Source organism: Rhinopithecus roxellana, chromosome 15, assembly GCF_007565055.1.
Source record: "Rhinopithecus roxellana isolate Shanxi Qingling chromosome 15, ASM756505v1, whole genome shotgun sequence".
Classification (NCBI taxonomy): Eukaryota; Metazoa; Chordata; class Mammalia; order Primates; family Cercopithecidae; genus Rhinopithecus; species Rhinopithecus roxellana.
The window spans coordinates 19,788,917-19,795,380 of NC_044563.1; the positions used below are offsets into that span (position 1 = coordinate 19,788,917).

General features: G+C 38.5%; 1 pseudogene; it reads left to right on the plus strand.

The window, feature by feature from the left end:
* The first annotated feature begins 4,591 nt into the window (after positions 1 to 4,591).
* On the plus strand, positions 4,592 to 5,871 carry LOC115893626 (annotated as a pseudogene).
* Positions 5,872 to 6,464: the final 593 nt, after the last annotated feature.

Here is a 6,464-nt window from a genome sequence, read left to right on the forward strand (position 1 = left end):
AAACCCAGAAGAAAACCTAGACAATACCATTCAGAACATATGCATGGGCAAGGACTTCATGTCTAAAACACCAAAAGCAATGGCAACAGAAGCCAAAATTGACAAATGGGATCTAATTACACTAAAGAGCTTCTGCACAGCAAAAGAAACTACCATCAGAGTGAACAGGCAACCTACAGAATGGGAGAAAATTTTTGTAATCTACTCATCTGACAAAGGCCTAATATTCAGAATCTACAAAGAACTCAAGTTTACAAGAAAAAAGCAACCCCATCAAAAAGTGGGCAAAGAATATGAACAGATGCTTCTCAAAAGAAGACATTTATGCAGCCAAAAGACACATGAAAAAAATGCTCATCACACTGGCCTTCAGAGAAATGCAAATCAAAACCATAATGAGATATCATCTCACACCAGTTAGAATGGCGATCATTAAAAAATTGGGAAACAACTGGTGCTGGAGAGAATGTGGAGAAATAGGAACACTTTTACACTGTTGGTGGGACTGTAAACCAGTTCAACCATTGTGGAAAACAGTGTGGCGATTCCTCAAGGATCTAGAACTAGAAATACCATTTGACCCAGCCATCCCATTACTGGATATATATCCAAAGGATTATAAATCATGCTGCTATAGAGACACATGCACACGTATGTTTATTGCAGCACTATTCACAATAGCAAAGACTTGGAACCAACCCAAATGTCCATCAGTGATACACTGGATTAAGAAAATGTGGCACATATACACCATGGAATACTATGCAGCTATCAAAAAGGATGAGTTCATGTCCTTTGTAGGGACATGGATGAAGCTGGAAACCATCATTTTGAGCAAACTACCATAAGGACAGAAAACCAAACACCGCATGTTCTGACTCATAGGTGGGAATTGAACAATGAGAACACTTGGATACAGGAATGGGAACATCACACACTGGGGACTATTGTGGGGTTGGGGGAGGGGGGAGGGGGAGGGACAGCATTAGGAGATATACCTAATGTAAATGACGAGTTAATGGGTGCAGCACACCAACATGGCACATGTTTACATATGTAACAAACCTGCACGTTGTGCTCATGTACCCTAAAACTTAAAGTATATATATAATATATATAAAAGAAACTTAAAAACTGGCAAAAAAAAAAGTACTTCATTCTACATATGAGGCCCAGGATGATCCAAGGTCTTCTTGAAGCACTAGGTGAATAGTGGAGTCATGCTTGAGCAGAGTCATCCTATTTCACCATACAGTTCACCTTTGAAAAATGCAAGGGCTAGGGGCACTGACTCCCTGTGCAGTCAAAAATTTGCACATGACTTTAGATTGCCACAAAACTTGTATTATAATAGTCTACTGTTAACTGGAAGTCTTACCAAGAATATAAATAGTCAATTGACACATTTTTTAATGTTACATGTATTTTATACTGTATTTTTACAACAAAGTAAGCTAGAGGAAAACGTTATTAAGAATGTTATAAGGAAAATAAAGTGTTTACTATTCATTCAAAATAAAGTATTTACTATGATGAAATAGATCATCATAATGACCTTTATCTCCATTGTCTTCATGTTGCACAGGGCTTTTTAGAAATACTGACTTGTGCAGGCTGAGAAGGAAGAGTAAGAGGAGAGATTGGTCTTGCTGTCTCAGGGGTAGCAGAAGTAGAAGAGGAGGAGGAAATGGAGGGGGAGACAGGAGTGGCAGGCTCACTCAGTGTAACTTTATGAAAATAAATCATAATTTCTGCCTGACTTTTTCCCCTTTTCATTTCTCTAAAAATGTTTCTATATGGTGTCAAACCCTATATCATTTGCTTTAGTTTAAGGCTCGTATCATAGAAGGGTCCGTGTCATAAACGAAGTCAAAAGCAGTCTTGAGTAATTGGAATCCTTCTCCCCGATTGTCTAATGTCAGTACATCTTCTAGCAATGCTTCTTCTACTGTCTTCTTCTTCATTATCTGGCACTTGTCTGGAAGCACTCATCTCCATCAAGCTGTTTTCTGTTAATTCCTCTGATGTTTGTGTTCACTAGCTTTTGAATTTCTCTGAGATTCATATCTTGAAATCCCCCTCACTATCATTAGATGTCCACAGTCTCTTTCATGATTTTCTTGGTTGGCTCTGTCATAAATCCTGTGAAGTAAAGCTCAATGGCTGTACACTGTTTTCTCCAGCAGGAATGTATTGGTTGGGACTGGATGGCTTCCAGTTTTTTCTGTAACGATGGCATCTTCAGTGATGTAATTCTTCCAGACTTTCATAATGTCCTCTCTGTTAGGGCTCTTTTCTATAGTGTTGACAATCTTTTCATAGAGTATCGTATGTAATGAGACTTAAAGGTCACTGTGACTCCCTGATCTAGAGGCTAAATTAGAGACATTGTTTTTGAGTGCAAGTTGACCACTTTGATGCCGTTGGTGTTGAACTCATGGGGTTCTGAGTTGTCAGGGGCATTGTCCAATATCAAAATATTTTTTTTTAAAGGAAGTCCCTTACTGGCAAGGTACTTCCTGACTTCACAAAGCATCCATTTTGGAACTAGTCCAGAAAAAATATTCTCATTATCCACACCTTCTTGTTGTACAACTGAAAGACTGGCAGCTGGTGTTTATCTTTTCCCTTCAAGGCTCGGGAGTTAGCAGCTTTATAGATAAGGGCAATCCTGATCATAAACTGAACTACATTTGCACAAAACAGTCAAGTTAGCCTCTCCTGATACTTGCTTCTCTTCTTCATTAATAAACGTCCTTTGTGGCATTTTCCAACCCCCCAGAATAGGGCACTTTTGTCTTCATCAAAAATCTCTTCAGGCAGATATCTCTTCTGTTTAATGACTTTTTTCTTAATGGTGTCTGGAAATTCATCTGCTTCTCTTGGTCAGCAGAAGTTGCTTTTTCTGTTATCTTGACATTTTAAAAGCCAAACCTCGTTTGAAAATTATCCAGTTATCTTTACGAGCATTAAATTCTCCAGCTTTAGATTCTTCACCCTTTTTTGGCTTTAAGCTGTCATGTAATGACTTCACTCTTTCTGGAATCATTTTAGAGTCTATAGGTATGCCTTCTGTATAGCAATCCTGTACCCACATAAAAGTTGCATTTTCAGTATGAGATAAAAAGGTGTTTCACAAAAAGTACAAGGGTTTTCTACCCGCCAGAGTAGCTGCAGTGATAGCTTCATGAATTTCCTTTTCTTTGTTCACAATGGTCCTTGCACTGGATTCATTTATCTTACAATGGCAGGCAATTGTAGCTGCAGACCTCAATCTGTGATATATATCAAACAATTCAATTTTTTCTTGTGATGTCGTGACTATTTTTCTGCTTCTTGGGAGCACTTCCAGCATCACTAGTAGCACTTTGTATTGCTTCCATGGTGTTATTCAAGGTTTATGATACTGTACTAAGCACAATGAAAAATATCTGAGAACCATGTGAGATAACTTTTTACTGCTATACACACTTTTTTGGAGAGATGAAGTTCCCACGTGAGGATAACTAGCCTCACAAAGCACTTTAAGCAGATACTTTTGACACTTGAGCTCACTGCAATAGCAACAGGAGGTAGTTTCAAAATTATTACAGCAGTACAGTATGTACCACAGTTAATTATATGCAGTTATGATTTAATACTGAATCTTTATGTTTGTTTATATTTCTCTCATTTGTGAATGGCACCATGAATGGTTAAGTGTCTGTGTACGTAAGTTTTGATAAATTCTAACTTTTTACAACAATGTTAGGAGATGAGGCCCAATGAAATGTGATTAGGCCATGAAGGTGGAGAGAATGGATTAATGCCATTATCAAGGGAGAGAGTTCATTATAAAAGGGGAAACTTGGCCATCTTTTACTCTCTTTCTTGCCCTCTCTTTGCTCTTCTGTCATGGTATGACACAGCAAGAAGGCCCTTGACAGATGTTAGCCCCTTGATCTTAGAATTCCCAGCCTCCAGAACTGTGAGTCAATACATTTCTGTTCATTACACATTTTTTAAAATTAACTTTTTATAATCGATCTTTGTATATTTTAAGATAACAAGTGATAAAATAGACTAATATCTGTATATATTTTATGTGGTTGTGACATACCTAACTTTGTCTTAATATTTTTGATATTTCTAGGTTATGTAGTTTATTTGTGAAGTTTTTTCAAATTGTTACAGATCTCTAAAATATTTTCCACTGTACTTATTGAAAAGAAATTCATGTATGAGTGGAGCTGCATAGTTCAAATCCATGTTGTTCCAGGGTCAACTGTATAGAGAAATGACAGAATTTTCTTAATTTAGCATATCTTCAAAGTCTCATGTGTTTGTAAAACAGGAACACAGAAATGAAGACATTTTAGGTGGTATCATGCTAATTACGCTTATTTACTGTCTTTGTCCCCAAAGACAGCATGATAGTTATCTAAAATTTTTTCAGTAAAGTTTCATGATTGTATATATGAAAGACAAAAATTAACTCAACATTGATGATTCAAGGTTTTATATTTAGCCAGCGTCATGACTGAAAAAAATAGTGTTTCTTTTTCTTTTCTGGGAATAAACCCATTTCCTTCTCATTCCTCTTTCTCAGCAGATGGCACCAAGCAGAACCATGTAAGTCAGTGGAAACCACACCTCTGTGGCCATGTTTGTTCTGCTGGGACTCTCAGATGAAAAAGAGCTGCAGCTCATCCTCTTTCCAGTCTTCCTGGTGATTTACCGTGTGACCCTGATTTGGAACATGGGTCTTATCATCCTCATCAGAATAGACTGTCACCTGCACACACCCATGTACTTTTTTCTCAGTTTCCTGTCATTTATAGACATCTGCTATTCTTCTACCATCAGCCCAAAGATACTTTCAGACATCCTGAAAGACAAGAAGACAATTTCCTTCCTTGCCTGTGCCACTCAGTATTTTGTTGGGGCCTGGATGAGTCTGGCTGAGTGCTGCCTCTTGGTCTTCATGGCCTGTGACAGACATGTGCCCATTGGCAGCCCCCTGAAGTACTCAGCAATCATGGTCCCTGGTATCTGTTGGAAAATGGTAGCTGGAATCTATGGGGGTGGATTCCTTAGTAGCTTAATTCATACAATCCCTTGCTTTAATCTCTACTACTGTGGGCCAAATGGGACATGGATGCAGCTGGAAACCATCATTCTCAGCAAACTATCGCAAGAACAGAAAACCAAATACCGCATGTTCTCACTCATAGGTGGGAACTGAACAATGAGATCACCTGGACTCGGGAAGGGGAACGTCACACACTGGGGCCTATCACGGGGAGGGGGGAGGGGGGAGGGATTGCATTGGGAATTATACCTGATGTAAATGACGAGTTGATGGGTGCTGACGAGTTGATGGGTGCAGCACACCAACATGGCACAAGTATACATATATTAACAAACCTGCACGTTATGCACATGTACCCTCGAACTTAAAGTATAAAAAAAAAAAAAGATTTCTTCTGTAACATACTTCAGATTATTTCCTTGTCTTGCTCCAACCCCTTTATCAGCCAAATGATTCTTTTTCTGGTAGCTACTTTTGTTGGGTTGGGCTCTTTGGTTGTTATCCTTTTGTCCTATGGTTTCATTGTAGCTTCCATGCTGAAAATATCATCAACCAAAGGTCGTGCCAAGGCCTTCAATACCTGTGCCTCCCACCTGGCAGCTGTGGCTCTCTTCTATGGCACAACCATTTCTGTATACATGCATCCTAGCTCTAGCCACTCCATGAAGCAGGACAAGGTGTTCTCAGTATTCTATGTTATCCTTATCCCCATGTTAAACCCTCTGATCTATAGTTTGAGGAACAAGGAAATCAAAGAGGCCCTCAGGAGGGTGATAAATGAGGCAACACATTTACATTAGTAAGAACAACATTTGGGTAGATATTGCTATTTCTGTAAGGAAGATAGAAACAAGAATATGTAAGTGACTCTTTGTATGTCACAAGAATAGCTAGGTAGAGAGAAGAAGTACAAACTTTACTTCCTGGATTTCTGGTGCCATTGTAGTCAGACCAAGTGATCCGTTTGAGACAGTGTCACTGACATTGAATACAGTTTAAAAAGTCAGTTTCCATGATGAGAACTCAGATAGATTAAACTTTAAAAGGTGATTATGTTTTTGAGAGCAAAGGGCTGGTAAATATTATGTGTAGAGAAATGACAAGAACTTAGGATGCCATACTGTGTTTTCTTCATTTATTTTCTTTTTTTAAACTTTTATTTTAGGTTCAGAGGTACATGTGCAGGTTTGTTATAATAGGTAAACTCATGTTTTAGAGGTTTGTTGTATAGATTATTTTGTCACCCAGATACTAAGCCTGGTACCCAATAGTTATTTTTTTCTGTTCCTCTCCTGCCTCTCACCCTACACCCTCTTTAGGCCCCAGTGTCTGTTGTTCTCTTGTTAGTGTTCATGAGTTCTCATCATTTAGCTCCTACTTATAGGTAAGAACA